At 39.0% G+C, this 14,128-nt stretch overlaps 1 long non-coding RNA gene across 2 annotated transcripts in view; it reads right to left on the reverse strand.

Annotated features, from left to right (window-relative positions):
* Positions 1-9,380: 9,380 nt before the first annotated feature.
* Positions 9,381-14,128, reverse strand: part of LOC115663243 (uncharacterized) — a 32,298-nt gene continuing 27,550 nt past the window's right edge. Inside the window, exons 2-3 of one of the 2 annotated variants that reach the window (XR_008817922.1) lie at positions 10,139-10,539; positions 9,381-9,624 (exon numbers count right to left, since the gene is read on the reverse strand). This is a non-coding gene — a long non-coding RNA (uncharacterized LOC115663243). Of the gene's footprint in view, positions 9,625-9,664; positions 10,540-14,128 lie in introns of those variants that run through there. The other variant, XR_008817921.1, reaches the window with a different exon arrangement.

The following is a 14,128-nucleotide window of genomic DNA, read 5'->3' on the forward strand; positions in this document are numbered from 1 at the left end:
ATACTTATAGACGATGAGGATGTTCACTTCTATGAATATAAGGCCCAAAATGCTTCTCGACCTATGACGACGCTTATTAGTCTCAGTGTACACTAGTTCCAAAATATGCTCCTGAAGACATTTTCATAATCTTAGCTTATGCCTATAGCTTGTAAGAACAACTAGCCATCTGTAAATGCTCAAACTGAATCAGTGAGCAATTACTAGGAGCAAAAATTTAAAACCAGCTCTTGAGTCATGTATACATAAATTCCAATCGCAACTTTCGAAATTTAAAAAGGACATACATAATCATGGATACAGATCCAGAAAGAATACCTATGAAATCCATGAAAAGAACATGAAGTTTCAGAAGATGAGGAGCTGGACATCTAATTCGAGCTGCCATCAGCCTGCGGATGTTAGCAAAGTCATCATATATCAAACATGACTGATGCTCCAATCATCTCTTGTAAGAAAAACACAATACCTAAACAGCCTGCCTAAATTAAATTTCTACCCACATACTGAGAACAAATTTGTAAAACACCGAGAAGATTATCCGATGGAAAAGAATTACAAGCAAAGCATTATTCACATGAATGGCACCAACTTGATCATCAATTTTTGTTGAGAAATGAAAGAGGATGAAATCGTTCAACTGTAAAAGAACAGCACTACCTCATAAGATTCCTCATTTCCTTTTCAGCCCATGTTTTTACCATTTTCCTTGGATTATGTTTTTACCGAAGCGGCTGAGCACGATGGAGCTTTGGCGGCTGAGCGACCCGAAGGACGGAGATGGGTGAACGAAGGAGAGCGGCGACCCTCTGTGGGCTGGGTGAACTGAACGAAGGCGCGCGGGCAGGGGCATTAACGAGGAGCCGTTAACCAAGAGGACCGGTTTGATTCAATATCTCAATCCCCGAAAAGGAAAGAGGTTCTTTTAGGCAAGGTTTATTTCTCGGAAAATATGATATTTTTTTAAAAAAAATTTCGGAAAGTAATTTTTCAGAAAAATGACAATATTTTCGGTATTCGGTTGACATCCGAAAATAAACTAGGAAATATTGTTCGTCGTTTGGTAAGGAAAATTTCTTTTGATTTTTTTAAATAGACATATACTATTCAGACACTAGTGACTTGAATTCGATATAGACACTGGGTCTCAAGTCCGGATCCCTGACTCCCGGGCACGAGCACAGACACTAGTCTTGGGTCCACCTAAACTGAGCCCGAAAACTCAATGCTTGTGCTCGGTCTACAAAGTTCTGGCCTAAGTCCCTGGCGCTTGGGCCTAGGTCCATCAAGGTTGGGCCCTAGACCCAAACCTAGGTCAATCGAGGCCGGGCCTGGGACTTCGATATCTATGTTCGCGCTTTGGTCCATTGAGGTTGGGCCCGGAACCCTGGCGCTTGGGATCAAGACGCGATGCACGGTCCTAGATCTAATGAGATCGAGCCCAGGACCCCGGTACTATACTTGGGTCTCTAGCATCCGAGCCCGGGTCCCAAGCGCCTACGTCCGTGTCCATCGAGGCTGGGCCCGTGCCCGAGACGCCGGCACTTAGGCCCGAGTCAATCAAGGTTGGGCCCGTGCCTGAGACGCCGGCACTTAGGCCCGAGTCCATCAAGGTTGGGCCTTGACGCCTGCACTCGGATCCATCGAGATCGAGCCCGAGACCCTAGCGCTAGGGATAAGATTCTCAGCATCCGGGACCCCGTTGCGAGTGTCTCAAGTCCTCGACACCCGTACTCGAGTCCATTGAGGCCAAGCCAGGGTCTATGAAGCAAACCTTCCATGACCTTTTCTCTGTACATGTGTTTGGGGTTTCTTGCTTGCGAGACAAGTGAACATGATCTTATGAATTCACATAAGAGAATTTATAATACCGTAGCTTGGAAATGAATCTCTGAGTTGGGACCGTTTTCCATATAGATACAAGGGTAAAAAAAGAGGCGTGAACCACTGCAAGAAGAATGATGGAGCGAGAGATTACGCGCTCACGGAAGGCCTTTCGAGGAGATTTTTTTTTTGTTTTTCTGCTAGAAGGCCTTTCAAGGAGATGCGCGTTATGTCGGTGCGAGAGAGAGAAGGAAGGAGCCAGGAAGCAGCAACAAGGTGGAGAAGTTCAATGCTGACGAGAAGGAGAAAGTCCAGCTACAAAAAAAAGTAGAGGTTGTAGAAAATTTGCCCAGCTTGAGAGTTTCTCTTGAATTGCGTGCATCACATTTAGTTATAAATAGAGGAACACGGAATATGATGAGCAAGAGAACACGATAGAACTATTGTATTCCCCATTCCAAAACCATCCCTCAGTCCCTTACATACGTCAATACGCCACTTTACCCGTACCTTTATCGAAATTCATTTAGAATTTGGACCCTAATTACTCTAACATGACAACTCAACCCTCTCTCTTTTTTCCAAATCTAGAGGTCTCGGTAGTTTTCTTTTCCTGATACGAAATTTATCATTTGAATTCATACTTGGTGTGTTTTAATTTAATAGGATTTTAAAATAAAATCACGAGATATGCAATGTATTCACTTCGGTCTTTAGCCATACTTATTAATGCTTTGAGATCTCCCATGAGACTAAATTAAAAAAAATTATATTGTAAGCGTAAAAAAAAAAAAGCAAACGCTTTTAAGAAGTCATATGGTATTTTAGAGGCGTCACAGAAGATTAGACAAGCCTTGATTGACCGACTTTTTTCTCATTAGAAAAGCTTTAGATTTTTTGGGATAAGTACATTGGAAGTCCTAAAACTTATCACGAAAGTATAATTAAGTCATAAACTTTCAAAAAGTTCAATTAAGTCATAAAACTTATCACGAAAGGGCAATTGAACCCTAAGAATTTTAATAAGTACAATCAAGTCCTAAAACTTGTCAAATTGATCCAATCAAGTTCTTCCGTTGATTGCAATTTTTGAAAGTTTTAGGACTCGATTGCACTTTCGTGACAAGTTTTAGGACTTGATTGCACTTATTGAAAATTTTATTATTCGATTACACTTTCGTGATAAGTTTAGGATTAGATTGTACTTTTTGAAAGTTTTAGGACTCAATTGCACTTTCGTGATAAGTTTTAGGACTTTTAGTGCACTTATCCTTGAATTTTTGTAAATACTCGTTGTACATAAATTGTATAACAAGTAAAATAAAAATTGGCTTTGAAAATCACTTTAATCGAGCTCTTAAATAGCTAACTAAGTTGTAAGTACTAGCATGATGAAACACGAAAGGAAGCAGAGATTTAGTCAAGAGTTAAAAAAATAGGAAGCAGTTGCCCCGCGCATGAATAAAAAATAAAAATAAAAATTAAGGGTTGAGGATATGCGTTTCAGGGCGGGAGTTCATGACCTTAACCGCTGATCCATGTCCTCATAAATCACCGGTTGAGACGAAAATCTTAGATGAGTCATCCTTAGAGGAAATTTTCCACGAAGAGGCTGCCCCCACCAAGAGGAACTTCTAGGAACTCTTTTGGATTGTAGCCTGGTGGGGGGCAGACAATCCTAAAGAGTTCCTAAAAGTTTCTCTTGGTGGGTGCAGCCTCTTCGTGGAAAATCAACCGTTGATTTATGAGGACATGGCCTCAAGACATGGCCTCTCAACCGTTGATTGGAGTGGTTGATAATCTGGACAAGTCAAGAAATGGCTTCACACCTCTCTCTCTCTCTCTCTGTCTCTCTCTCTCTCTCTCTCTCTCTTAGATCATGCGTCGGACTATCTATAAATGCGCACGAGCAAGCCCCCATTGCTTTGCTTCACTCGCATACACAGAACAAAAGCTCGAGATCAGAAAACGTTCAAGCGAGTGGAGGAGCTCCTGGGCACCTCCAAAGTCTCTTCCTGCTCTTCGAATCCTCCTTAGCCTCTGCTCTTGCTCCCCCCTTCTCCACAGCATGCCGAATCAAGCAGCAACTCCAGAAAGGTACGTAATCCATTCATGTGAATATGCTCTTCAGATCTCTTTGCTAAGAGCACGATAAAGCGGCCGGTTCCTTTTCTCTTTCAAATCTATCTTTTCTTCCAATGAATTTCTTCCCGATGTAACGTAGGGTCGACGAGCAACCACAACAAGAGCAACAACAAGAAAGTTTCGACTCCACCAAGAGATTCCACATTGCATTCACCTCATTCAAGCTGCTCGTCATCACGCATATCAATTCGCAACATACCGAGCCACTGAGCATGGTGGTTTTGCAGTTTTATATCATTTGCGAAGCCATCTATCTGATAGCTCTGATCAAAGTGACTAGACCTGCACGCCCAAACTTGATATACAGGTGCTTGTACATCGTTTTTGGGACTCTCGGTTCCGAGTTACTTCTCTGGACGAACTTGTCTCTAGTTATATGGTTAATTGTCAATATGTGCTTGCTAGTGTTTGCTTTAGCATCGTCCGGTCTACTCACGCAAGCTTTCGACCATTTTCGAGAGATTGTTGAGCTATTTGAGGATGTGCTGTCTTCCCAAGTTTAGTTTGATTTCTAAAGCTCCCACAATCATTCTGTATTTGTTATGAACTTTGTTGTTGTTGTTGTGTATCATTTGTAACAAGTACTATTGATTTTGGGAAAAGATGATGTTATCATATGCATATTCTGAATTTGTCTGGTTGAAGGAATAAGTTAGGAAAATTGATCCTTACCTTATTGCCATGTCATGTACCCGATCATTCTAATATCATTTGATCCTTTTTCTTGGCCTGATTGATTTTTTCTGGAGGTAACAAAATGGGTTAAAATGGGTCCACTAACCCAATTTTCCGTTCATTTTAGTTGGGTTGACTTTTAAAATTAATCACTTTTTTTATGAATTGATTAAAATGAGTTGTAAGAAACAAAGGCTAACTAAAACTTGATCTAAATGGATTCGACTCAGATTATATTTAAGTTAAGGTTTAGATATGTTACTATTTTACTTGTCACACTTTTCTTTTCTTCATTTCTCTCCTTCCGAGGAACATCTAAGATAGAGAGTGATTTCAATGATTTATTTTGGTAGACCCATGATTTTTTTCTTTGGGTCACTCGTCACAAATCACATGGACGATAATGAAACTTTGATATTTCGGTTGTGTAAAGATGGAATAAAACTCAAATTTAATAAAATTGTGAAAAAATATCGCACAAAAGATTTCTGGCAACACATGGTCATGACCATCTTGAAATATTAATTGCAGCTTAATTCATCCCTAAACCAGTTTTTAATAAATAGCTATTAAACTTTAAAAAAAAAAGAAGAAAGAAAGAAAGAAAGAAAGAATTCACGGGCCACGTCATTTCTTTGGTTGCTGTACATTGGGGGGCATATCTGGAAGTTGGACTTGGACAGTCCAAGTTGGACCTAAACAAGAAAGAAAAAGGTAAAGGCCTTTGGATTATAGACCTATGAAACTTAAAATTTGCGTACGAACAGAATTCAATAACCTCCTTTAAACCCAAAATCCATTCAAGTTACTTCATTTATCGAAGTGTATGGTGTTGAACACCATCTTAACGTTCCAACTCTCGATGGATTTGAAAGATTTCAAATCTTTGAGTATTATCAGATTTTTTAGTATTTACAAGAGTAGAAATTTACACATATAACCACCGCCCTCGGCAGCGGTTGCGGGGCTTCGGGCTCTCTCCTCCCCCACGAAGGGTAGGAGTTCGAATCCCGCGGCCGGCGTTAAAGATTCTTAAGCGTGACGTCGTGGTGGTGGGTCCTCTAGCTAGCGTCACTCTGGGTTTACCTCCCCCGACTTTGGCTGTCGGCCGTGCGGGGAGGTTCCCGGGTTACCAAAAAAAAAAAAAATTTACATCATATATGTATCTTCCTAGGCATGGACTCTTCTACTCAATTAGATCAAACTTATAGCATCGGGAGAAATAATAGGAGATGTGTTTTACTAGCTTGATTCGTTAAATTTTTTAGCAATTTCATTTTTGTTAATTTTTTTCATTTTTAATTGGCTATGCTATTTTCCATATATCAGGGGAAAGATAGCTATTGGAGCTTGGGTTAGGTATGGATGGGGTCCGGATCGAGTGTAATACGGATCAATAAAAGCGTAGTCTTCGTATAAGTGTTACATGTCACTTCTAAAGGTATTGCGTTGCATGACCATATAATATCATCAGACATAAAAGTAAAACAAGCCAAAATTTTAAATCCGTACAACACACCCATCTTTGCATAGTACATAATAAAGATATTGCCATGGCGAATTATCAAAATAATGTAAATAATCACAAAATAGTACTGACATAATCATTTATTGCTTCAATGCCATTGAGGCATTTCCCTTTTCTCACATGTCTCCCCTCAACCGTTATTTTTAACAAGATCATCTCACGATCTATTCTATTCATACAATTGACAAGTTTCAAAAGATATTTGTTAACTCCATACTCATAGCTTTGTTTCCGAGGATCCTCTCTCTCTCTCTCTCCCCAAACATAAATTGCATGGTTAAGGTACAAGTAATCCAGGTTATTCCATGTGCTTTGCTCTGCTGAGTTCCAATTTTTATACGATCGATGTTCTTGTCATGGACACACACTGAGTTGGTCTAAGTCCAAAATCGAAAAGCATAAAGAAGAAAGATCTAAGACTAATAGTTCAAACGAGAATATGAAACATCACATTCTACACCAAAGAGAAAGATGAAACTTACTGAAACTCTGATAGAACTCAAAGCTAGATCTTGATCATTTGAACTTATGGCCACGAACAACTAATTTGATTATTTCGTCTGCCATCAAAACAACATCGTGCTGATCATTTAGCTTTGTTCTGCACGAGCAAGCCTCGCAGTTACCATGGACGACAGTACCAATATCATTCCAGATCTTGAAACAACTTTGTCGCATAGCTTACCGATCGAATCCAACATTACAACAGCAAAATTCGAAATCTTCACAGTGGGATGACAACCATTTCTCAAGGAAAGGACAAGTATAACGAAGCTATCCTCTATCTTGGATTAATGGCACGTTAGTGTATCTTCAACGAAAGCAAAAATTTTTATTCACTTTCCCGCCCGAATATAAAACATTATACAAGTTTCAAAAAATTATGGAAAAATTATTTAAGGATTTACATGTCAAAATTTGTATATTGTGAAAGTTTCGGGTTTTACGGGGTAAGAAAAAGTCAATATGTAGCCATCGTAACCACAAGCACGCCACGTGACATCATCACCACAAGCACGCCACACGACTGCATTTTCCTACTCCATGGTCCCAATTTAATCCCTTCCAAGTATAAGTCATGGGATGCTCCGAGTAACGGTACTTGCATTTGTTGAAGAACATGTGCATTGCTTTAACATGTAGGCTGAACTTCCGTATGCTCCCTAGGTTTACGAATAGTCGCACTTTGATTACTGTTTATATGCGCATTAAATCGAAAAGAATAATTGCCTATTGCCTCTCTCAAAATGCCTACAAGCATAGTAATCCTGCCTTCGGCCCTTCCTCACTGATAGGATATTTAAATATTAAATCACGCATTTATCCAACAGTTTAAGTTTTTTGAATAGTCGGCAATGATCCTACAAAATTCCACGCTAATTAACAAAAGAAAGAAAAAAAAAGGCACTTGCAAGCGTAGTGTCAAAACTGCTAGGATCGATGATGTTGTTCCTTAATCCTGAATTTGCAATAGTTCTTGTACGCGCTTTCCAGCGTTACCTGTGCACACACGCGACGGGAATGGAAGTAGGCGCTCCGTACTGAAATTTGACGGTTGACGAAGACACGGCCGAAGTGTCTTAGAAAGTTCATTTGAACAAAGTAACTCCCCTATTCTTCATTATTATGGATACGTCACGACAAATTTGGGCCATCGTGGGATTCCCCAAATCCTTATCGAAGATATGGGTACCCTCCCAAACAAAATAAACGAACGAATAAATGGCAGAACAGATGGCCTAAATATACTGCGATGAAGAGCTCGTTCCGTTTACTCACATAACTAAAAAACAATCCCAGAGTTCACAGAGCTTGGACTTCTCCCGAACATGGATGATCATGCAGCGACACTCGAAAGGTACGTAATTCATTCCTGTGAACGTGTTCTTAGAACTCTGCTTAGAGCACGGATTAAGTAGCAATTGTCCTTTTTTTTTTCTTTTGGATTTGTTTTTTTTACTATTAATTTATTCTTGATTCGGTACCGGGACGACGAGCAACCACAATAGTAGCAGCAGAAAAATTTTGACTTAACCAAGAGATTTCATATTGTATTCACTTCGTTCAAGCTCCTTGTCATCGCACATTTAAATTGACATCATACTGGAGTGCTGAGCCATGCGATCCTGCGCTTTTACAATATTTATGAAGTCATCTATCTCGTAGCACTGATTAAACTGATTAGACCGGTGAGTCGGAACCCAATATACTAGTACTTGTACATCATTTTCGGAACTTTTGATTCCAAGTTGCTTTTGTGGACAAGCCTATCTCTGTCGATGTGGCCAGTCGTCAATATGTGCATGCTAGTGTTTACTTTAGCATGTTTGCTCGCATGAGATTGCGACCGTTTTCGAGAGATTGTTCAGTTGTTTGACAATATGTCGTTTTCTTAAGTTCAATTGGATTCTTAGAGCTCTTGCAATCATACCGTATGTGGGTGTCAATCTTGTTGCTTGTCATTTATAATAGATAATTCTGATATTAAGAATTTACTTTTTTAGACGCATGAATATATTTGGGTCAATCTTCACAGGTTATATAGATAATTATGAAGCTTTGATATTTCCATGAATAAAGATAGAATAAAACTCAATTTAAGAAAATCGTGGAAAAAATATCACACAAAAAATTTCTGGCAACACGAGGTCATCTAGCATGAATGGACACCTCGAAAGATTGACTATAGCTTAAATCATCCCCAAACCAGTTTTTAGTAAATAACTACTAAGATTTAAAAAAGCAAAACAGAAAATTGGAAAGAATTCATGGGCCACTTCAAATCTTGATGGATCTGAATATTTTTAAATTTTTAAGTATTTTCAGATATTGTTTTAGTAATTTATTATTTGCATTTTTTTCATTTTTTATTTGTTTTTAATTGGTTTGTTTTTTTAAGTGCTATTTTCTATATCTAAGGGGGGAAATTGCTAAGAATTGGAGCCCAAGTTAGTTTGGATATGAGTTTGGTTCGGGTCGAATCGGGTATATGGGTCGATCAAATTGTATAACATAGAAACATGGGTCAACTTGGGTCGGATCCATTTTCGACCCAAGCCACGCTTTTGATAGATCTAGCAAATATCCAGTATATTGGTTATCCTCTTGTACTGCATTGCATGGATTTACGGCAATTATGACTACAATTGCAACAACAACCAAATTCCTAATAGTTATACATATATACCTGTGAGATTTGTTCCGCAAGGACGATGAACTTTCTCCAGTAGCCATCGCATGATGCCTAATCGCCAAAAACAAGAGATTAGATGCTTGGGTGCGTTGTTAATACAGATTTAGGCATGGTGTTCCGCCTTTTGATAGCATAGCCAGTCTTTGACCCTGCCTAAACAGTCGTCGGATAGATATCGGAGTCCCAAAACAATGCTTCATCAACTCCTGGTCCGGCAAATTTCACATCTGCCTGGTGATTGCATAGCCAATCTTTGACCCTCACCTCAGTAAAGCAATAGGGCATTAGTCTCATGATAGCAATGCCAAACCAAGCCAGCCAAGCATTCTCAATCAAACAGATAAAATCTACTCATTTTCTCACCCCCGAAAGTATGTGAAAAATATATAATAAAATCACAGAAGGTATCTAACTGTCCATAGAGGACCGGAACCGGGACTCGATTAGGTCATAGGCTCTCATAGACAGCTCCTACCAAGACCTCCTTCTTTATAATAACTAGCGGAAAAACAAAAAAAACAAAAAACAGAAGCTGCTATACAATTTGCCTTGGAAGCATATACCGACATCATCTTATAATGATACCCAGACACAATACAAGACAACATAAACTCATCCCTCTCGCTTTACTCTCAGCTAAAACTGGGCTACTGCAGAAAAGTGCAAAGCCATCTCCGCATCTGGTAAATTAACTTATCCAACAGGTGACTCACTCTCTCTATTGGCAAATGCCAAAACACACGTATATTAATACCACAGCTACCCAGGACTACCTAGTCTCTTGGGCTTTGGCCAACTTCTCCCTTCTTTTCTTCACAGCCTTGGGGACTTTGTTTTTCCTCGCCTCCCTTTTTTCCTCTTTGACCTTCTTTTGCTTGTCCTTCCTAGCAGCCTTCTTGTCAACAGGAGCCTGCACCTCAGTTTCGGAAGCCGACTCATTTCCTTCTGAATCTTCATCTACATCTGTATCAGACTTGGACTTGCTACCGCCAGCTTTAGTATTGTTGCCAGGATCGGTCGGCTTTTCTATAGCATTAGCGCCCTCCTTCGTGAGAGCCTTATGTAACCGGGGAATATTCTTGTAATAGATCTCTCCAGTGTCCTTCCCACTTGTTATCCAAATCACGTCCTCTTCCACATTTTTCACCGAATCTAGTGTCTTCGGTATATATGACTGAAAGTGAAAGCATAGAACATCTCAACTTCAATAACTCGATCACTTAGGCTTTTCTCCAGAATTAAAGGTTCTCACTGCTGAGGTAAAAAGCATCAAGAGAGTCCATTACATTGGAGGAGAGAGAGATGTAGGAAAGAACAGATATTGGAGGGAAAGATATTGTTGAGAATTTTTTTCTTGGCACAGAGCAGGCTCGAGATCTCAGATTTGTAACTCTTTTACAATGATGAGGCCGTGTCCATGGCCTCATCCCATGATCTCAGACATTTAGCATGCAACTTTCAATCTTTTGCCGAAAATGTACTTTACCTGCTCGACAGTTGCACGGTCAGCCTTCTCATTACTTTTAATTTTGCCAATAGCCATATCCCGTACACTTTCTCGAATTGAAGCTGTCACAGTGCTGGACATGCCAACATTCATGATTCACCCTTCCCTCCCACTCCTGCAGTATTCATCATACAGTTCATTCTTTTAACAAGTTAGGTGCAGAAGGAAGTGGTAGATATAGTACTAGTACGTTATATATCAACACATGCTTATTCAAGTATCAAAAGTTCCATACCCAAAAAAAAAAGTATCAAGATCTAAAATAACTTGTAATGTGCCAACCAAATTGACAACAGCATGAACTCAACATTTCTTTTCCAGTGAAAAGTGTAGAAATTTGGAAAATTGAAAGTTCTTATGAAGTTCCATCACAATTATGGAGGATGGTGAAACTCAAAAGTCAAGTCTCCGCGTGTGGGGATCGATTTTTTGCATTCCCTGTGCAAAAGTCAAGTCGGGAACAATAGGGCCACCCCTCTTTCTATAAAATGCATGAAGCAAATCTCTTTTACTTCACCTTTCATAACCCATACACAAAACAAAAAGCTCCATATCGGGATACGTTCAAGCGAGGTGGAGGAGCTCCTGCCGGAGAAGCAGTTTTTGAATCCTCGGTCTCTGCACGTGCTCCCCTTCTCCAAAAAATGGCTGATCAAACAGCGACAATCGAAAAGTACGTGATTTATTTGTATAAATATGCTCTTAAAAACTTTGCTCATAGCTCTGATTGAGTAGCCAGTTTTTCTTTCTTCCTTCTTTGTAATCCATTTTCCTTTCCATCATTTTCTTTCCTGATTTGCTACGGGGACGACGAGCAACCAGCACGTCAGCAATATCAAGAAAGTTTTGGCTCAACCAAAAGGTTTCATATTGCATATACCTCGTTCAAGCTATTCGCCATTGCGCATTTCAATTCGCAGCCTATCGAGGCGCTGGGTCACACGGTTCTGCAGTTGTACATCATCTGCGAAGTCATCTATTTCCTAGCATTGATCCAAGTGACTGGACCCGCGAGCCCGAACCTGATATACCAATACTTGTACATCGTTTTCGGGACTCTCGGTGCCGAGTTTCTTCTCTGGACAAGCCTGTCTCTAGCCATGTGGCTGATCCTCAATACATGCTTGCTAATATTTGTTTTGGCATCATCCGGTCTACTCACGCGAGTTTTCAACAGGCTTCAAGAGATTGTTCAACCGTTTGACGATGTGCTGATTTCCGAAGTTTAGTTGGATTTTTGAAGCTCTTGCAATCATACAGTGTTTGTGTATCAATTGTGTTGCATGTCATTTGAAATAAATTCTTCTAATTGAGGGAAGAGAGAATGTTACCATATACATGTTCTTTACTGAACATAGTACACTGTTTGTAGATTTTACGTTTTTTGAAGCTCAGTTTGTCATGTTGCGTGGACTTGTTTTTTTGGCTTTTGATCCTTTCTTTTTCCTTCTATTATAGTTTCATTGGTGTCTTGTGCTCAAATTTTGTGACTTTTTGGTCTAATAGCTTTTCTATTATATATATACATTTATTTTATGCACAAATAGTAATATCCTTTAAAAAAAACAATTAAGGTACCATTCTCAGAACAAGTGCAATAGGGATGCTAACACCTTCCCTTAGCGAGATCGACTCCCGAACCCGTGCACTCTAAAAAAAGTTTTGGTGGCCAATCATACCAGATAAAAGATTGGTGGCAATTCCCTTTTTTTATTATTTATTTACATTTGTTGGTGACGTCCGTTTTTTAGAAAAGCAAGTACATTATTGTTTTCGGATAGAGTCATATCATAAAAAAAACCCCTATTTTCTAATCTCTCATCTCTCTCACTACCCTTTGCATTAATTCGCACCGTAACATTTTCATTATTTGGAATAAGAAGTAAAAAGGTTAACTATCCAACTTAATCAACACTAATATTGCTAGAACAATATCCAAACATCAATTTGCATAGCTTCACTAATTAAATGTACCTTGATATACGGTCATATATCTAAATCACCAATTAATAAGCAAGAGTCATATAGGGTCACATATTTTTTTAAATTATCAATTTATCTATAAATTTAGGTATGCACAAACATGATTTAACGACAAAGTAAACGGTACAATTTTCTAGTGTTTAAAGAATATATATGTTAAAGGAGTTCTAACGAAATTTTAATTTCTTTCCTTAATCAAAGCCGATTTTTATTTTTTGTTATGCAACTGATGTGCAACAAGTGTTTGATGGAAAAAAATCAATTGACGAAGGTTGTCTAACCTTTTATGGTGTCGCAAAGATACCCTAAGACTTTTATCCATTAATTTAATCCACCATTACTTGTCTTCGGATCAAATTTAATCTAATGGTGGCCATGAATGTGTATTACAATCAGGGTCGACGAGCAACCATAGTAACAACATGAAAGTTTTGACTTAAGCAAGAGATTCAATATATATTCACCTCGTTCAAGCTACTTGTCATCACGCGTTTCAATTCGCAACATACCGAGATGCTAAGCCCTGCGGTTCTACACTTTCACATCATTTGTGAGTCATCTATCGCGTAGTACTGATTGAAGTGATTGGACCCACGAGCTGGAACGTGATATACCGATACTTATACATCATTCTCGGGACAATTGATTCCAAATTGTTTCTCTGGATGAGCTTGTCTTTGGCCATGTGGCTAATCATCAATATGTACTTGCTGATGCTTGCTTTGGCATGTCTGCTCACGCAAGATTCTGACTGTTTTCAAGAGATTGTTTAGCTATTCGAAGATGTGCCAATTGATTTTTTAAACTCCGGCGGTATACTGTATTTGGGTATCATGTTGCATGTTGTTTCTTATAAATCTTTGGATTTTAATAACTTATTTTTGTAGATCCGTGATTATTTTTTGGTCAATCGTCACAGAGTCCGTAGACAATTTATGACGAAGGGATGAAACTCAAATCTAATTGCGGTGTATATCTTCTGAGTTCAACAATTCAAGTGTGATATTTTTCGGTGCATTGTTAATACTGATTTAGGTATGGTGTATATCTTTTGAAAGCATTTCTTGACTTTTTCATTTATCTCTTGGGGGTGCGGCCTTCAATTCGAGACATCTTTTCCCTCTCAAACAAACGGTAATGATATCGGAGACTCAAAATGATGCTTCACAAACTCTTGCTTTGGCAAATTTCACATCTGCCTAGTAATTGCATAGCGAGTCTTTAACAACCCCCACCTCAGTAAACCAATAGACCTTTAATCTCATGATAGCAA

This window comes from Syzygium oleosum, unplaced genomic scaffold (genome assembly GCF_021117445.2).
Source record: "Syzygium oleosum isolate NSW1041296 unplaced genomic scaffold, Sole_v2.1 Sole_v2.14, whole genome shotgun sequence".
In the NCBI taxonomy this organism is placed as follows: domain Eukaryota; kingdom Viridiplantae; phylum Streptophyta; class Magnoliopsida; order Myrtales; family Myrtaceae; genus Syzygium; species Syzygium oleosum.